The sequence below is a fragment of the Terrapene carolina genome, unplaced genomic scaffold (assembly GCF_002925995.2).
Source record: "Terrapene carolina triunguis isolate 2854851 unplaced genomic scaffold, T_m_triunguis-2.0 Scaffold84, whole genome shotgun sequence".
Classification (NCBI taxonomy): Eukaryota; Metazoa; Chordata; order Testudines; family Emydidae; genus Terrapene; species Terrapene triunguis.
Window position 1 is genome coordinate 35,416,934 of NW_020664435.1, and position 20,737 is coordinate 35,437,670.

The 20,737-nt window shown below is 40.8% G+C and overlaps 1 protein-coding gene across 1 annotated transcript in view; it reads right to left on the reverse strand.

Moving 5' to 3' along the window:
• FAM171A1 (family with sequence similarity 171 member A1) overlaps nucleotides 1–20,737 on the reverse strand; it is a 118,083-nt gene that overhangs the window by 81,405 nt on the left and 15,941 nt on the right. The gene's annotated exons all lie outside the window — the stretch shown is intronic.

The window sequence follows — 20,737 nt, forward strand, 5'->3', positions numbered from 1 at the left end:
CACATCAGCTCAACATCAATAGCTAGTAAGCAGAGGAAGGGGAGAGAAATCAAGGCTCCGCCTACTCCCCACCACCAGCACAGGACAGGAAATAGAAGCCCTGTAAAGGCTGCTCTCTCTCATGCACTGTGATTAGATTGGTGGCTACTCAAGGGAGTACCTTATTACCCCCACCCCATGGGTGCATAGCATTGGTCACAGCATGGCCCATAACAAACAGAAGTGCTAACTACAAATTTCGAGGCAGGACATTTTAAGCTGGGGGGTGGGAGGAGAAGTGTGCCAGGTAGCATGGCTTGAGCCGACAGATTTATGTAACAATTCTAATTGTGATCTTAGCAGAAGACTTCAGTTTCTTGAACACTTGCTGCAATTTGTAGGTTAAAACTGGTATAACACCAAAAAAAAAAAAAAAACCCCAAAAAACCAATCGATTCAGGTACTATAATGTTGATGTTGTGCACATCTTTTAGCAAACTGTGGGTTAAGTAGCAGAGTGCAACCTAGAAGATGATCCATAAACTGCTTTATGGAAAAACAAATTAAGCATTATGTAATATGGCAAAGGATTATAGCTGGCAACTGCAAGCCTATGTGTTTCTGTGGAATACATCAGTAATACACAATGCCGTTCTGTTTTGTAATGCAACATTTAAATTACACAGCTAGTCTAAAAAATGCTGTGCTTAACATTAGGTGTACAGAAGTCATACAGATCTCAGCTATTTTCATTGTCATCCTCTACTGCAGTCTATTCGCTTCATTTTCATAGAACCGGGGTGCAAAAAACCTGATTAAAAATATTTATTTTAAACAATATTTTTCATTTAAATCTGATTTTTTAATTACATGTTACTAGTTCTTTACTTTTCCCCCTTTTTACAGTCAAATTGCCAAAGAACATATTTTGTACTAGTTTCCTTTAATTAGCTTCATAATTCTTAGAAAATATGTATGTAAAAGCTGAAATTTTACTAAGAGGTTTATCACTTAAGGTGGTCATCTGTGCTCAAAGATGCAAGTCCAGGGCCTCATTAATATCCATACTGTGAGAACCGCCCAAACTTAAATACAAAATTGATAAGTATAGCCAGCGTTATTTGCAGCCAACATCATTTTCTGACACAATGAATTACAACATGTTAAGAAAATTTAAATGCACTGACTATGCTATACTCTTCCATTACGGTTTTCAGTGTGAAGTCAATGGGACTTTTGCTCTTAAATCAATGAGGTGCTTTCGAAAATCCCACCATTAGGAGTTTAAGCTTAAGCTATTTTTGAAAATGTTGACCTGTGTGGGTAAACATTCACAACAGCTTTTTAAAAGTTTAAGTAGCTTTTCTCTGTTAACACTGATGCAATTTTGTTGTGACGTGACAGATTTTAAAATTTTAAAATCTTTCTTGGTGGCATAAAGACATACATTTTCAGCGCTGGATGCTTCACATGCTTTACACATGCTTAAATAAAAATATCTGACATGTTGTTCTTCACAGAAAATTTTTAACTTAAGATTCATAAGCTTTAGTCTAGAAGAAGACAGATCTCTGAAGGAAATTGTAATGCATGCGAGGCAGCTGTCAAGTCACTTTATTTAGAAACTGGAACACATTACAAAGAAAACTAAGGATATTTGGGATATAGAAATATTATTCTTTATATTATTTACTTAGTTTGCATGTGTGTGTTGATGCATTCTATATGATTTTATAAAAATATGCTAATGTAACTGGAATATGCTTCATGCAAAAGGTCTCTTGTAAGGTATCATTACAAAGCTTATAATCTACTGAGTGTGATCATCCTATTTGTATAAATGTATCACTCTTGTATCCGAAATTATAAATATGAAATATAATGCTGAGGGCCTATCGTAATTATGCAAAGTGTGAGCCATTAATGGTGGTTTGGAATCTTGATGACTCCCATTAAACAGGACAATTGACTGCAGATGGCTCTGTTTTACCTTAGAGACTAACAAATTTATTAGAGCATAAGCTTTCGTGGGCTACAGCCCACTTCTTCGGATGCATATAGAATGGAACATATATTGAGGAGATATATATACACATACAGACAGCATGAACAGGTGGGAGTTGTCTTACCAACTCTGAGAGGCCAATTAAGTAAGTGGGGAAAAAAACTTTTGAAGTGATAATCAAGATAGCCCAGTACAGACAGTTCGATAAGAAGTGTGAGAATACTTACAAGGGGAGATAGATTCAATGTTTGTAATGGCTCAGCCATTCCCAGTCCTTATTCAATCCTAAATTGACTGTATCTAGTTTGCATATCAATAGAACCCCGACCAGGGGTATTCTATTTGCTACCCAAGATCCATAAACCTGGAAATCCTGGACACCCCATCATCTCAGGCATTGGCACTCTAACATCAGGCTTGTCTGGTTACGTGGACTCTCTCTGCTCAGGCCCTTCGCTACCAGCAGTCCCAGCTATCTTCGAGACACCACTGACTTCCTGAGGAAACTACAATCCATCAGTGATCTTCCAGAAAACACCATCCTGGCCACTATGAACGTAGAAGCCCTCTACATCAATATTCCACACAAAGATGGACTGCAAGCTATCAGGAACAGTATCCCCGATAATGTCACAGCTAACCTGGTGGCTGAACTTTGTGACTTTGTCCTCACCCACAACTATTTCACATTTGGGGACAATATATATCTTCAAGTCAGAGGCACTGCTATGGGTACCCGCATGGCCCCACAGTATGCCAGCATTTTTATGGCTGACTTGACCTCTTCATCATCTGGACCCATGGAAAAGAAGCCCTTGAGGAATTCCACCATGATCTCAATAATTTCCATCCCACCATCAACCTCAGCCTAGATAAATCCACACAAGCGGTCCATTTCCTGGACACTACTGTGCTAATAAGCGATGGTCACATAAATACCACCCTATACCGGAAACCTACTGACCGCTACACTTACCTACATGCCTCCAGCTTCCAACCAGGACACACCACACGATTCATTGTCTACAGCCAAGCTCTAAGATATAACCGCATTTGCTCCAATCCCTCAGATAGAGACAAGCACCTACAAGATCTCTATCAAGCATTCTTAAAACTACAATACCCACCTGCTGAAGTGAAAAAACAGATTGACAGAGCCAGACGAGTACCCAGAAGTCACCTCCTACAAGACAGGCCCAACAAAGAAAATAAGAGAACACCACTAGCTGTCACCTTCAGCCCCTAACTAAAACCTCTCCAGCGCATCATCAATGATCTACAACCTATCCTGAAAGATGATCCCTCACTCTCACAGATCTTGGGAGACAGACCTGTCCTCGCTTACAGACAACCCCCCAACCTAAAGCAAATACTCACCAGCAACCACACATCACTGAACAAAAACACTGACCCAGGAACCTATCCTTGTAACAAAGCCCGATGCCAACTCTGTCCACATATCTATTCAAGTGACACCATCATAGGACCTAATCACATCAGCCATACCATCAGGGGCTCGTTCACCTGCACATCTACCAATGTGATATATGCCATCATGTGCCAGCAATGCCCCTCTGTCATGTACATTGGCCAAATCAGACAGTCTCTACGCAAAAGAATTAATGGACACAAATCTGACATCAGGAATCATAATACTCAAAAACCAGTGGGAGAACACTTTAACCTGTCTGGTCATTCAATGACAGACCTGTGGGTGGCTATCTTACAACAGAAAAACTTCAAAAACAGACTCCAACAAGAGACTGCTGAGCTGGAATTGATATGCAAACTAGATACAATCAATTTAGGATTGAATAAGGACTGGGAATGGCTGAGCCATTACAAACATTGAATCTATCTCCCCTTGTAAGTATTCTCACACTTCTTATCGAACTGTCTGTACTGGGCTATCTTGATTATCACTTCAAAAGTTTTTTTCCCCACTTACTTAATTGGCCTCTCAGAGTTGGTAAGACAACTCCCACCTGTTCATGCTCTCTGTATGTGTGTATTATATATATATATATATATCCTCAATATATGTTCCATTCTATATGCATCCGAAGAAGTGGGCTGTAGCCCACGAAAGCTTATGCTCTAATAAATTTGTTAGTCTCTAAGGTGCCACAAGTACTCCTGTTCTTTTTGCGGATACAGACTAACACGGCTGCTACTCTGAAATCTGTTTTACCTGTAAGTCTTCCTGTATACATGTGTGATGGCAAGTGGGTAATGAAGTCTTACAGTGACATGTGATCATGTCACCTGAACTGGAATCCATCTTTAACCTGGTGTTTTCCATTGAGAAGGAGGGGGTGGGAACCCAGAGAGGGACAAAGGATTCCTGCTTTATGCAAAAGATATATGAGTTTACCCTGTATACGCTTTATACAGGGTAAAATGGATTTATTTGGGTTTGGACCCCATTGGGAGTTGGGCATCTGAGTGTTAAAGGCAGGAACACTTCTGTAAGCTGCTTTCAGTTAAGTCTGCAGCTTTGGGGCAAGTAATTCAGACCCTGGGTCTGTGTTGTAGCAGATGGGCGTGTGAGGCTCAGCAAGACAGGGTGCTGGGGTCCCGAGCTGGCAGGGAAAGCAGGGGCAGAAGTAGTCTTGGCACATCAGGTGGTAGCTCCCAAGGGGGGTTCTGGGATTCAATCCGTCACAATTTTTGTTTTTGTTTTCAGGGGGATTCAATGCCAAACATAAATAAAAGCTCTCCCTAAATCCAAGTGACTAAGAACAGGAAAGGAGGAGTCCGTGAGACTTTATTAAGAATCAGAGGGGTAGCCGTGTTAGTCTATATCCACAGAAACAACGAGGAGGCCGGTGGCATCTTAAAGACTAACAGATTTATTTGGGCATAAGCTTTTGTGGGTAAAAAACCCCACTTCTTCAGATGCATGGAGTGAAAATTACAGATACAGGCATAAATATACTGACACATGAAGAGAAGGGAGTTACCTTACAAGTGGAGAACCAGTGTTGACAAGGCCAATTCAGTCAGGGTGGATGTGGTCCACTCCCAATAATTGATGAGGAGGTGTCAATCCCAAGAGAGGGGAAATTGCTTTTGTGGTGAGCCAGCCACTCCCAGTCCCTATTCAAGCCCAAATTGATGGTGTTAAGTTTGCAAATGAATTGTAGCTCTGCAGTTTCTCTTTGATGTCTGTTTTTGAAGTTTTTTTGTTAAAGAATGGCTACTTTTAAATCTGTTGTTGACCGTCCAGGGAGATTGAAGTGTTCTCCTATTGGCTTTTGTATGTTACCATTCCTGATGTCTGATTTGTGTCCGTTTATTCTTTTACGTAGTGACTGTCTGGTTTGGCCAATGTACATGGCAGAGGGGCATTGCTGGCACATGATGGCATATATCACATTAGTAGATGTGCAGGTGAATGAGCCCCTGATAGTGTGGCTGATGTGGTTGGGTCCCATGATGGTGTCGCTACAGTAGATATGGGGACAGAGTAGGCAACGGGGTTTGTTACAGGGATTGGTTCCTGGGTTAGTATTTCTGTGGTGTGGTGTGTAGTGGCTGGTGAGTATTTGCTTTAGGTTGGGGGGGGGGGGCTGTCTGTAAGTGAGGACTGGCCTGCCTCCCAAGGTCTGTGAGAGTGAGGGATCGTTTTCCAGGATAGGTTGTAGATCATTGATGATGTGCTGGAGAGATTTTAGCTGGGAGCTGTACGTGATGGCCAGTGGTGTTCTGTTATTTTCCTTGTTGGGCCGGTCCTGTAGTAGGTGACTTCTGGGTACCCATCTTGCTCTGTCAAAAACAGACTTCAAAGAGAAACTGCAGAGCTTCTCGTCTCAGTATATTTTTGCCTGTATCTGTAATTTTCACTCCATGCATCTGAAGAAGTGGGTTTTTTTACCCACAAAAGCTTATGCCCAAATAAATCTGTTAGTCTTTAAGATGCCACCGCACTCTTCGTTGTTTTTCTCTATTAACAGGTGATCCACACTATGAAGAAGTTTGGGAACCTCTGTTTTACAGTATGTAGGGCAGGGAGATTGATAAGGACTTGATTGATAAGGAATTATGTGGAATCCATGATAAGAGATTTGTTCTTTTTCCTAGAGGGGAGCCTTATCCACCAAGCTCAGCCACAGTAGCAGAGAGGTGTTCATGATCATCCTCCTAGGGGAAGACTCTCAAGCAGAGCAAGCCTGAGAGGCTTTTACCTTTTGGCGAGTGGTTTGAGGACAGGAAATTCCTTGTGGGGAAGAGACTGGAAATTGGGAAGTTACTGCTTTCTGTCCTAGCCGCCTATTAGTGTTCACCTATAAATCTCTATGTGGCTTTGGACCAGCCTATCTGAAAGACGATCTCTCTACCCTGCCTTGCTTCCATAGCAGTGCAAAAACATTTGGGGGATGGAGTGCTCGATATGGAATCCTTTGATAGTAACGAAAAGGACTTGGCACCAGGGCACTCTCTGGGAGGGGGCTTTATTTTTGGAACCTGCTCTTCCTCTCATCGCTGTCTACAACAGCCCGGGAAGTTCAGCCCAAGCCACACTTCAAAGCCCATTATCAGAGGGGTAGATGTGTTAGTCTGGATCTGTAAAAGCAGCAAAGAGCCCTGTGGCACCTTATAGACTAACCGACGTATTGGAGCATGAGTTTCGTGGGTGAATACCCACTTCGTTGGATGCATCCGCCGAAGTGGGTATTCACCCACGAAAACTCATGCTCCAATACGTCGGTTAGTCTATAAGGTGCTACAGGACTCTGCTGCTTTCAAAGCCCATGTTTTCCCCAGGCTTTTAGGGAGAGAGAGGCACAGTAAGGTTGATTTTTTTTTGTATATGAAAAGGGTAGAATGTGTAGGCTTGATTGGTTATTTTCTAATGTGTATAAGGAACAACTGCTAGCTTTTTCTTAGATTGTGTTTTTTAATTTGGGGAAAGGCATCTAGAGCTCACTATAGCAGGTTTTTGGGGTACATTTACTATAAACCCATTAGAAAATACTTCCTCACACACGCCTGTCCACTGTCCCAGCGTCACTACTGAGCCAAGCAATGACCTTTGGGTATCCGATAGGATTGGGCAAAAGTAAATAACGATCCAGCAAGTGAGGGCAGAAGGGATACAGGAAACACATTCTTGATCCTGCTGGTCCTGTGAGGAAGTTGTTCTTCCTCCACATTGCTCCAGAGAAATCATGGCATTTGTATGGGTGGTTACTGGTGCAGACTGAAGCAGAAATAACTAATGGGCTGGTCCACACTACCCCCCTGATTTGGTGGGTAGAGATCGATCTTCTGGGATCGATTTATCGCGTCTCATCTGGACGCGATAGATCGATCCCAGAAGCGCTCCCCCGTCGACTGCGGAACTCCTGCTCGCCGAGAGGAGGAAGCGCTGTCGACGGGGGAGCCTGCCTGCGCCGCGTGGACCCGAAGTAAGTAAATTTAGTTCGATCTAGGAAACGTCGACTTCAGCTACGCTATTCTTGTAGATCGATCCCCCGCCCCAGTGTGGATCTGCTGGCACTGGGGAGGATATGTCTAGGCATGAAAGTTCTTCACCGGGATTGGCTGTTTGATTGACAGGTGAGGAAGGACACCCCTTGGTACACCACACAAAAAATTTGTACTAATATGTATAACAAAGCTGAACCAACAGCCTTTGTGCATTCTGATACTCTATTGACTCACAGCTCAGATCCATTGAGTTGACTTTAATACTTGGCCTTGGCTGCATGCAGGGACTTGCTTAAGCAGCATTAAGCAAGACATTTTACTCTGAAAATGAAAAAAAAGGCATTGTCTAGATTACCGACACACCGAGTTGCGGTTTGCTTTATCAGTAGCAGATTTGTGGCTTCTGACACGTCTACAAGACTATGGAGAGTTTTCACTTTTGCATTAAAAACTTTTACAGTCGATAACTTGATAATCAGTGAAATAGATAATAGCTGGTAGAATTCTGTCACATATCAAATTCAAATCAGTGGGTGGCCTCTTAGAAATGGCAGTTTCACTCTTGAGCGGTTACGGCTGTATCTCTTGAGTTACACTGAGGAGAATTAAGCAGTAAGCCACAGCAGGATGTGCACTAATAGTCCAAGTGCTTTGTGAGGTACTAGGCTAAAGGCAGAGTATATTCAACCACCATAGGAGTTCACCAATAGTCTGCTAATGTACATTCTGTCATGGTTTATTACTATTTGAGAGGCAAATTACAGCACAAGGGCTTTTTGTTGTTGTTTTTAAAATATTGTGTGTGTATCAATATTGTCAGGGAAAAAAAACCCAGTTCAGAACAAGGAAAGATCTTTTAGGAGTGTTCTTTTATAAAATAGAAGAGAGTTAAAGGGGGGCACTGAGTAGTTATCACGTGGGCTAGCAAGAGGATCTTAGATGGAAGTATTTGACTCAGATACAACAAGGGCAGGCATGTGGGAGGACTGTACTATTTGCAGTTATGCCAAGAAATCATGATTTCCAGTTCATTTAGTTTTTGTCCCAGCCCTTCACCATATGGAACTAGTGCAGGGCTAATAAACATCAGTAGGAAGGCACAGATAATGATTATAAGCAATTTTAGTCCAAAACTATAATCTCATTTGGTCTGATCATTTGAATAACTTTGCTTGCCAAATAATTTGGGATTTCAGAAGAGTCTCAAAGTTATAGCTTGAGTTCAGCATATTTGTTTAGTACAAGTTAACACTTGATTTGTTTGCAGACTAAAATGCCATACAAAAACACTCTAGGTAGTATCCTTCCGTGCAGTGTGGCTGTTTTGTGCCACACTGTCAGTGCAAGCTAACCCTACAATAGGTCCAGGGAGGATCACCCCCAATATAAAGTAACCTTCCCACGACAGAGCCAGCAGCAATACTTTTACACCGCTCTCCACCCACCCCCCCTCCACTAGCTGCTGGTATAGCAGGAATGACGGGGCACAACTGGAGGAAAGGGGACATGGGCAGGATGATTAGGCCATACTGATCCTTGGCTACATTTTAGGCCTGTTGGGGCTGGTACTGCTTTGCACAGATTAGAACAGCTCCTCAGGGTCTTCTAATAAGACTCCAGGGGACTGGTCTTCAGAGAGTAGCAGCAGAATCATCTGCAGTGTAGCCAGACCCTGGCAGCTAGCCCATCACTCTTAAGTTGATTTTTTTTTTTAAAACAAAAACTAGTCTTACACAACACTCAGATACATATCTAAGATGATAAAAATCCTACTTTTAGACCACTGAAGGCACAATGTATCTACATAAAGGCAACTGCTGCAAAATAAGTAACATGGTAATCCTTTTAGAGAGTTCTTCTGTAAAACAGTATCCCCAAAAGTACTTGCTAAGCAAAGGGAAACAGAACTGATGAACAGAATAGAATTCCCTTGTCGCAGATTTGAATTCAGCTATATTCAGTTATTTAACAGATGTCAAAGAAAGCAAAGCATTATTTGCCAATTTAGAACAATTCCATAAAACAGTTATTAACCCTCGGTGGTATTTTTCTCACCATGTCTGATCATTGTAGAGTTCTTAAACATGCAATAAATAAGCCTTTCAATCCTGGTTCCGCAGGTAGGGCACAAAGAAACACAAGTTGGTGGAATGATATCCTTTTTGTACTTATCAGTAAAAACACACTATGGTACAATTTCATATGTACATCTCTTTCGGTAATCAATAAAGGATAAGTAAAGCAGTGTTCCCTACAACATGTCAATTTGAGACGCTGCAATTCTACCTTGCCTTGAACTGACCTTTGCTTAGGGTATGTCTTCACTACCCGCCGTATCGGCGGGTAGCAATCGATTTATCGCATCTCGTTAAGACGCGATATATCGATCCCCGAATGCGCTCACCGTCGACTCCGGAACTCCACCAGAGTGAGCGGCGGTAGCGCAGTCGACGGGGGAGCTGCGGCCGTCGATCCCGTGCCATGTGGACCCCAGGTAATTCGATCTTAGATACTTCGACTTCAGCTACGCTATTCACGTAGCTGAAGTTGCGTATCTTAGATCGATCCTGCCCCCCCCAGTGTAGACCAGCCCTTAGAATCTTCATTAGGGCAACCTACAAATAATAAATAAATAAATTAATAAATTAATGGAGATATCCCATCTCCTAGAACTGGAAGGGACCTTGAAAGGTCATCGAGTCCAGCCCCCTGCCTTCACTAGCAGGACCAAGTACTGATTTTGCCCCAGATCCCCAAGTGGCCTCCTCAAGGATTGAACTCACAACCCTGGGTTTAGCAGGCCAATGCTCAAACCACTGAGCTATCCCTCCCCCCAAGTAATGGGCTGATCTACGCATGTTTGTCTATGAAACATGGAATCTTGAGCATTATATGTTCCGGTCTCCTTTCAGTTATACCCTGAAAGGCATACAGTGTTAAAATTTTAGTCTGCAAGATCTTACCTTGCATCCACGTCTCTGCCAATCTTTAAAGATGTAGTCAGCCTTTGTTCCTAGGAGAGGTGCCACCAGTTTTGCTTACCATCTAAAATTTCACATAGTAAAATGTTCTTGACCCTCAAATTGTAAAGAAATTCAAGATTTTTTTCTGATCCTAGTTTAGAAAATGCCAATCCTGCTGAAAAGGGCTCATTAGAGAAAGCAGCAGTGAGAGGGCTTCCTGGAAAAGACTTGAAGAAACATTAAAGCAGGCTGAAAACTGGTTTTAAACAATCTGTTTTTCTTATATGCTTAGTAGACGATTATTAATATAATTTATGATTAAGCCACTTTGTAAATTGGGAACTGGCTTCAATCTCTCTAAGGCGCTGTCATTACCAATGCCTTATGAGATGGTTTTTCAGCAAAATTGTTGCCTTTACACCTTAATTACTACTGAGTTTAACACTTAACATATATTTTGTTTATCCAGGGTAATATATTCCTTCAAGTCACACCTATTATCTACAAAACAGCAGAAGCTAGAGCTGTAAGATTATATTAGTTTACTATAACTTCAGAAACAAAGGATAGTAGTGGGCAAGCTTTCAAAATACAAATTCTTCTAGTCTAAGAGTCCTTCTGTTTTCAATCTGTTACAGTTAAATGTGTGCGTTTGTTACAAATGTATATTGTACAAATAGAGTTTAAATAGCAGTATAACGTTCACTTTCAAGAAAAGCTAAATGTTTGCTCTCAAGTCAGTGCAATACAATAGCTCTGTGAAAAAGCAATATGGTCAAATGACAAACACCAGTTAATTGCCAGGAACAACGTAAATCGAACCCTCATTACTTAACTGTTCGTATTTTTCCAAATACTGCACATAATCTTTCAAATGTAGCCAACTTAAATTGGCTTAGTTCACTGTTGCTTTAAAAAAAAAAAAAAAAAAAAGAAAGCCTTAGCTGATTAAGAGTTATGCTATTAATGACTAGAACTTTCATAATTATTGTAAATATTTATGGAAATTTTTGGATAGCGGCCTGGCATTAGACTTCCCTGCTGTAACTCAGTACAGCTTACCAACTACATTGCTCTAAGTTATAAATTTAACGTGACTGTTAGGCTATTTATTTTTTGGAAAGAAAATTGGCAAATGTATTTTTCACTAATTGACTTCAGGCTTTGCTTGGAGTGTCTGCATTTGGCTAAGTAGTTTATTTTTCAGAAAGATGCTCTACACACTTGGCTATAACTCCCATGATCCTTTCTTCTCCCCCATTCCCTGGGGTGAAGGAGAAAGGGAGGGAGTGCTTCCTTTTCCGGTGACCAGAAGCTTCCTTTTGGCACGTATAAGTGAAAAAGTGCACAGATGAAATTAATCATGTAAATGAATCCAGGCTTATTCTGTGTTTTGGGAGTATATTTCTCAATTTTTTTTTAATTGATATGTAATTTGTCATTTCTTCCTCCTTCAGGTGTGTACAACAAAATTAATAAATAAATAAATAAATTAATACCTAGTAATGGACAGGATCCTGCATTCAATCTCACCAGAATTATTATTCAGCACTGATACTGTGGTAGCATTTGGAGGCCATCTCGTTAAGGGTCACATTGTGCTAGGTGCTGTACAAATGATAAAGATTACTGTCAAGGGAAAATATTGTCTTGAAGGTTGTTCCCTGATGAATCTCTGGGTAAAAAGATGGGAAGGGCATGCTCAGACAGTCAATCTTTCCTCTAGCACAACTGTTATCAACCTATTTATCATTGTGGGCCACCAGGTAACTCTTGATTCTATGACGCTGCTCCCCAATCTTAGAGGAAGTAATGTTACTAGGAGAGCATTATAACTCAGATTTCGGGAATGCTAATCATTGATTTTTCCAGGCTCTGGCCTGTTGAAAAAAGTTGGAAAAATAGTTGCTTCTAATGTATGTAAATGTATGGTGATGAACCCTCTAGAGGTTCCAGTTGAGATACTAACACAGGTCTAAACATTTTTTTTTTTTAACCTGAGATAAGAATAAAGTCTTTCTTCTCTGTCCCAGATTTGTAATTTCATATCTCTTTTTAGGTCCAAACAAGACCCAAATGTATTGCTTACTGTATAACTACAAAAATAACCCATTTGGTTGGGGGAGGAGGGAATCCCACTAGTATTGCCAACCCTCCAGGACTGTCCTGGAATCTCCAGGAATTAAAGATTAGATCATCTGATGAAATCTCCAGAAATATGTCCAACCAAAGTTGGACTTGGCAACCTAAATCTCACACACTCTTCCTGGCTTTTATTCAAACTACTTTTTAGACCCTAAAACCACACACCCAGAAGGTCTAGAGAGTTTTATACCTCAAGTACAAATTTATGCAACCAAAGACTCAAGAGAAGGCTTAAACTATTGTAACATCTACAATATACATCTCTCCGGTGCCCAAGATACAAGAGTATTTGTGTGAAAGTTCATAAAGCTAAACCAAGACTGAAGTAATTTGTTGGTTAAAGATTCTGCATAGTTACCAACAGGAAAAGTGATTCCTTAAAATGCTGCTCATTTGCAGAAAGGCTCAGGTAGATACATGCCAAACCATTCTGTTTCCATAAAAGTGATGAAACTGACCTCCATGACCCTAGCTGTATCAGTATGGTAGATGGTCTATTGCATGAGGAATCTGTGAGACTTTAATGTGTCCTGAATATACCTAGTGCTCTTCAACCAAGTCTCTCTCTCACTCCCACTCCAATAGGTGATTCTTTACCACATGAACTGCCTGGAAGGCCGCTTCTCAAAATCCCCCAAAATATCCTAAATTCTTTTCAGTGGTGGGTTAATAAGAGCAACATGATGAAACAATATATCCTTAATGGATTAATCACTGATAACCATTAAGAGTGATGCAGAAACCCTGCAAGCAAAAGTGCCCTCACAACAAGCAAGGCAGTTCAAACACACTAAAGTCAGAGGTAGTGAAATGAGCCCCTTTTCAACAATAATCTTGCTTCTGGGGAAGGTGTGGTCTGCCTGAATCTTCACTCTGCCTGTGGTTCCAGAGTACTGTTATTCCAAACCTGATTCTTTGACCATTAAGACATATCCATAATTATCAGAGCTAGAGCAGGGTAAAACAACTTCTTTTGTGCAGTTCTCAAGCTACCATGTGAAGCCATGTTCAGTTTACATCATTAACCCATGAGATAATTTAGGACCGAAGTTATGTCTTAAGAGAAAGACTATCCTCTAAACAGACTGTAAATTATTCCCATAATACCCTGATTATCCTAAAGCAGTGCTCTTCACTATTTTTGAAGTGCGGGCCACTTTGGCAAAAAAAACTTCAATGTGAGCCACATCACAGACAGTTGAACACATACCCGACACAGACGGTTTAACACTGAGTTCTTTGTTGGTTGATATGGTAATATTACTTGGGGTGCATGAAGGGGTCTGGGGGAGCTGGCTCTGGGAAGGTGCTCAGGGCTGGGGCAGGGGCTTCGGGTGCAGGAGGTGGTGAGGGGTGCAAGCTCTGGGAGGGAGTTTGCGTGCAGGAGGGGACTCCAGGCTGGGGCAAAGTGTTCAGATGCATGAGGGGGTATGTGGTGCTGGCTACAGGAAGGGGTATGGGGCTCAGGACTGGGACAGGGGCTTGGGGTGGAGGAGGGGGTATTGGGTTAGCTCTGGGAAGGGGCTCAGGGCTGGGGAAGGGGCTTGGGTGCAGGAAGGAGTATTGGGGGCTGGCTCTGGGAGGCTGCAGGTTAAGTGGTGGAAGAGCTATTCAGAACCTGCCCATTGAAGGGGGCGGCACTTACTTTGGGCGGCCCTGGCCCCACGCCGCTCCTGGAAGGGACCAACGCGTGGGGGGAGGGGAATGTGGCTCTGCGCACTGCCCCTCTCTGCAGGCACCGCCCCCACAACTCCCATTGTCCCCAGTTTCCTGCAGCCCCACTGCAGCGCCAGAGAGTGCGATCAATAGGGTGCCACACCTAGAGTCCATGGGAGCCCCCACTGGCTCGCGGGCCTTGCAGTGAAGAACGCTGTCCTAAAGTGTGCATCTTTTAAGACAAAAAATGAATGTAAAGTAGTAGAAGGGAAGCATAGCTAGAAACAGGTCACATGGGGCGTTGAATAAAGATTTTTTTTTTTAAATTGGGAAATGTGTATTTCAAGTCAACGTATGTTTGCTAACTATAGGTTTACTAAAAAGCAGAGTATAGTGCCCTTTAACAGACAGCAAACATGACAGAGAATTGACTAATACATTGATTTTCTGCTCATGTGTTTGAGATGGGTTTAACCATACAAATTTAGGGTTATACAGAGCCAGAGGGTAGGCACAATCCACCTGATAGATCCTCTGTGACAGAATTCAGTCACTGCCTTGACTGGAAACATCGAAGTCAGGAAATGATGTCGAACCATTAGAATTTGCCTTCTGGCAGTTTCTTTTATGGTAGCAGCAAATATTAGTTTAATAGTCCTGAACTGTGAAGTATGTAGATGGGTTGAACTTGAAGCAATGATCCTATACATTACATTATCTTTTGTGGGGCTCTCATCATACTGCATTTTACTCATTTGTCTACTGTACTTAAAGCTATTCACCTGACTACTTAAAACATTGTATTGACATTCCCTAGGGCTGTATTCTTTTATGCTTTAGACCTCATTTAATTTATGGTTTAATCCAAAATGTACAATTCATAGAAGAGGAGTATCGGCAACATTTCACAGTGGCTTGGCTTGCATTTTTAAAAACATCCAGACAAGACAAGAATGGTAAATAGGATTTGCCAAACCAGATCAGACCATTAGTTCATCTAGTATGGTATTCTGCCTTCGGTAATGGCTTAAACCGGAGCTTTCAAGGAAAAGGGATTTAAAAAAGAGTCTAATTAAACTGGACCACTTGCACACCACGCATGTAGGAAGGTTGAAAGGGGAGAGGGACAAGAAAAAAAAAAAAAAAGGGAAAAAAAAAAAAAAAAAAAAAAAAAAAGGAAAAAAAAAAAAAGGAGTAATTTTTACCTAACCCCTTAACACAAATTAGATTATACCCCGAAGCCTGAATCTATAGTTCATCTTTAAAGACTTTAAGGGTTATAAGTGTGCATGCCAACCAAAGAACAAATACAAAACATTCTTTTAAATAAATACTCAAAGAAAAAAAGCGTATTTAGAAATGTAACAGATAAAAATCTGTTGTCTCATTTATGTGGTGGTGTGACAGATTGAGCTCTATTCTGTCAAAAAACTCACATTTGATAAAAGGATTTTAAAAATAGAATTGTTGGGGAAATTCCCCACTGGATACAAGAAATGTGCTGTTGGAAATCGCCCCTGAAGAGGATCCTTGTATGCCTCACAAAATAAATTTCTGCATATTCTTTGTTCTTGTGTATTTTATGTGTCACACTGTGATGGAATTCATATGAGGACCTGATGGCATGAATGATTTCAGATGTTGCATCACTCACCAAGAAAGAACTGGGTTACATAGCCTGAAATTTTTTTTAAAAAAAGCTGAAGTCTCTGGAATACTTGGCTAGATAGATGGAGTACAATGAAAGAGTATAAAATAGACCATTCCTATCATTTTGGCTTTACCTGTCTATTCCAAAGATTGAGAGACTGTCAAGTCAGGCAACTGAAGTGCCGATTGAAAACTCTCAGGTGCATCATCTTGATAGCCAACAGATGACTCTCTGCCCATTTCATCAGGATTAAGGCTCCCCCTGCACAGGGCTTGCTCCTGGTGTATATCTACAAGCAAGGCAGACAAGTGCCATGGAAGGTTTTGTATTTTCCAATAAGGACTAACTATCACTGCACTATGTTCTTGAAGCAAAGCAGAACCAAATTTCATTGCTTACTGAAAGAATATAGGTGTCTGAACAAGGCAGAAAAATAGAGCTGAGCTGTTGAGCAGGGCGTCTCCTTCCATTCTACCCATTCATGTTAGATGACATCAGAGGGGGATCACCTTCAGCGAGACCCCCACAGGACATCCCCCTTTTCAAAGTTCTCTGCACTCTTCTACAATAAGAGGAAACTGTCTAACTGAGATGCCCAATGATAGACTTGCGTATAGGCAATTCATACTAGGCTAAAATTGAATGCAACACCCATAGCAGGAGGCATGACTTTCTCGGCACACAGGCCAAGAACTCATTTGGTTTTGGGACTCCGTTCTACTGGTTCCTCTTAGATTTGGTTTGACAAAAGTGATTGTTCCATCCAAGTGAAACTGGTAGAGCAATTCCAAAGAAACTGGGTCAAAAAATCAGTGTAATCTTTGAGAGAGTGTGATACGTTAGAACCTTAAATCCATGGAGGCTAGATAATCCCATAACTCTACTGTGAATGCAACCAATACTGAGCAAGTACCATTTGCAACACCTGTAGCTTAATATAGGAAATGAAACACTTCAAATCCAATACTAGCTGTCCTTGGCCTTTCTTCTTTTGAACTGTGAGTAGCAAGGAGTAGATCGTGGAGAAGAGCTTTGCTGACAGGTCAGATCACTTCTGTCACCAGAAAGATTTGAATGTGTATATTCAATAAGAATACTCAATGTGTATTACTCAATAAATAAGTAATTTTTTACCAAATACACAAGATACCAACTGTTTCTAAAATTTACACCAGCTACTGGTGGAGCTATCAATATATAGCGAAATACTGCACAACCACCTCTGTACCTACTGCACTAGTCCAGTAAGAACAAAGAAGTTTGGAACATTTGGGTAATCTATTACAAGTTTAGGGTTGCCACCTCTCTGTGTTTTACCCAGACCGTCCGATTTTTGGTTTCTGTGTCCAGGCGCCATTTAGGGTTGCCAGGTGCTCAGTTTTTGATCGGAAAGTTCAGTTGAAATGGGGACATGGCATCTGAACCAAATGGCATCTGAATCAAAAGTCCAGTTACTGCGAGGCGGGGGGGGAGACGCCGGGTCATTAACCCACGCCAGCCCCGGCTGAGCCTGGGCCGTTTGCTACCTGCAGGCGGGCTCCTTGAGACGATCCAATGAGTGAGGAAGAGTGGATGGAGAGGAGAGCGCAATGGGGACAGGGCCTTGGGGGAAGAGCCAGAGAAGGGGGCAACCCTATTCAAGTTTCAATTTTGTCTGTTTATATTTGTCCTTCAGAACTTTATTAGTATGAAAAAATGTGTAAACTAAATGACAAACAAAGTAAATCTTCCAAAAAAGTGTTTCCAGTACTGAAGACAATGAAAAAATTATTCATGCTGTTTTTTTTAAATATATAGACTAAAGATGGCTTTTTTTTACATCACTACTACAAACAGGCTTTGTGTAGTTAATACTTTTAGAACAGCTTTTTAAATATAGCTTAATGCTCATTAAAACAAAGCATTTGTATTTACATGGTTGGTATTCTCTATCAAATAGAGTAAATTTTGTTTTCTTGTATTAATAGTAAACCCAAACAAATTCCTCATGTGCTCAAGTCAATGTTAATGGATAGACTTGAAATCTGGATATAAAATATTCTCTTCTTAATATACATGCATGCATCTACTTCCTCTCAATAATAATGTGCGTTGTGTGTGTACCGAGGTTTCAAACACAGTGACTAATTCAATTTCAGTGCAAAAAGTCAAAGGAAGAATTATTATTTTGTTAAACCACTTTACATTAAAGTAGAATAAAAATTAAACTGTAAAAAAAGTTATCAAGGCTAATCCTTACTGCATATAAATGTGAACCCAAAAGAGCAAGGAAACTCATTTTTACAAATAAATCAATATTGTGACCCCCTCAAACCCCACCTCATTCCCTTCCTACTGTAGGATATTTGTTTGCTTGTTTTGTTTTAAATATTGGGTTATCTTATGTAATTTTTGGTCCATATAGCATGTTTAAGGTAATTAAAAAAAACAAAAAACAAAAACACTACTACTAAAAAAGGTACAGGAAATTAAACTACAGAACATTTTAGACAGAACATTAATAGTATATTAATTTAGTTTTTTGTGATTTAATTCTGATATACAAGGCAATTAAAAATAGTGCTAACGGGAAACCAATTATAATTTGAAAAATTTTCAGTGGACCTGGATAAATCTTTATGAGTTTTGCGAATAAAGGGTTTAGTCAAAAATCCACTGGTAATATATTTAACATGCATTTACAGGCTACACTGTGATGGCTTATACAGGAATGACTTTGTGATGCTAAATGTATATCAAGATTCTTATGGAACAGTAGTCAAAAATGCTAGTACCAGCACAGTAAGTCAGCATCTTGGTCATTTTAAGCTTTATTTAGTGAAAGCCTACACATTTGTCATCTTATACAACAGCTTTTTGGGGTGTGTGGGGGGTGTAACAGTATGTAATGCCTTGAATTTCTTGTCAATCTGTAAACAGCAAGCATCAGTTAAGGAAATTCTTGGGAGAAAGGTCCATATTAATATGCCATCTAGAAAGGCCCAAATCACTTTCGTCAAAGCCAATTATTGCAAAACTAAAGACTGCAACAACTAGAAAAGTAGTTGTAAGTGTTCCCCATCATAACTACCTTCTGTATCTTCCCTCCATTCCAGAGGGTGAGGAGAGAGAGTTAAAAGCGTTTAGCATTCTCCCTTACCAAAATTCCAGCTCAGTTTTGAAAACCAAAAGGCAAGTACTATCTGAATACATATAAAGGCATTTACTGGGAGAGGGAGTAGTATGTATGAAAACAGCACACACACACACACACACACACACACACACACCTACCTACCTACCTCAAAAAGATTTTTAAACCATGAAATAAAACTGTTCCGCAATCCTGACCAATATGAGGGCTCTTCCACATTACTAGTCTACTACATCATGAAATCATTTATTTCAAGACCATTAACGTGCACATTAAGTGAATGGGACAGATGTGAATGGATGCATTTATCCTGTTAATTTTAAGCTTGTTAGATTCATTTTACATCTGTCACAGTGAAGATTCCATTGCTGGGAGCACAGACAGCCATGACAATGAACTTCAATCAGATCATTTTCTATCTGTTACTATGGTAGTTGTTTTTAAAATAAATAAAATAGGATGAGTGTTCTCGCAAGGGCAGCAAGGCAAGCAGAAGTCACAAGATGAGAAGAAGGAGGACTAGCTTGACATCAGTGGATGGGGAGGCATGACAGTACCTCAAGAAATAAAAGAACTAAGCAGTACTCTGGAGCTGCTGTTTTTAATAGGAATCTGATGAAAACAGCAAAACAAAACAGGATAGACTTTTTCAACTGAAGAAATAATGTTTATTAATGATACTTAGGAAATCTCTTTTGGAAAGATAAAATTAAGAGCTTTTCAGTTAGTGTTAGGATACAACATTAAAGGCACAAAGGCATTCTATCACTAGAAGCTGGAGTCTAATAAAAAACTTAAAAGAAACAATAACTAAAATTAAGATATTCATGTATTATCCTCGCTGACTGCATATGGATATTCAAGAAATTGTGATTCAGGCCTTACACAGGCTCCCTCTTTTCTGGAAGGAGGAGAGGGCTGCATTTCTATTGGAGGGTCTTGAGGTATCCCAGTGAGCAGAGTATCCAGCAATCCTCAGACCTCCCACATTGGTACTGGAAGAAAAATCCTTCCCTAGTGTGAAAAGCATTCTTTAGCCAGCCAGGAAGACTTCACCCAACTTGACTATTTCTGAGGGCCCTGACCTGATAACATCTCTGGAAAGAAGGCTTGTCCTGGGGTCGGAAGGAAACTGGCAGGGGCCAGAGCAGTTCTGCCAAGGAGGAGAAGGGAGCAGAATTTCTTTGGCTCCATCAGGACAGTTCTCCTCATGCAGATCCCAATCAAAAGCTTCACTGATCAGCTTCTCGTTGTTTGTTAAAGGGGATAGTGAGGAGTTTCTGTACAGCTTGAAACTCCTCGTTCCAGGGCAAAAATCATAGGGCTCTCCCGCCACTAAGGTTTATAATGAGGAGAAGAGTAAGCCAAGGACTGTCCACAGCTACAAAAGCAGCATAAAGAAAATCCACAGGAGGTGATACCTGGCTGAAGCCACCAGTCCCTCAATATAAAGAGCCATTACAGAGCCAGCTGAAATGAAATTAGGGTCCAGTGTCCTCCAGAAATTAGTCTAAAATTTTCTGACAAACATACTTGAGGGCAGATATCCACCTGTAAAAAGTGAGCTTTTTCAGCAACAAGGTAATTGCCACAATGGTGCATGGAAGGTATCCTAAAGTGTCGTAGTATGTAGGAAGCAGACAGAATTGCCTTGGAGACAGCAGGGAGAGTAGCAGGCTTATCTATGTAGAATAGGAAACAGAAAATTTTCTCCTAAGACTTGAAGAACTTCTTCCTAGAGATTTGTGCGCTGATGGGAGAACAGATCTAGG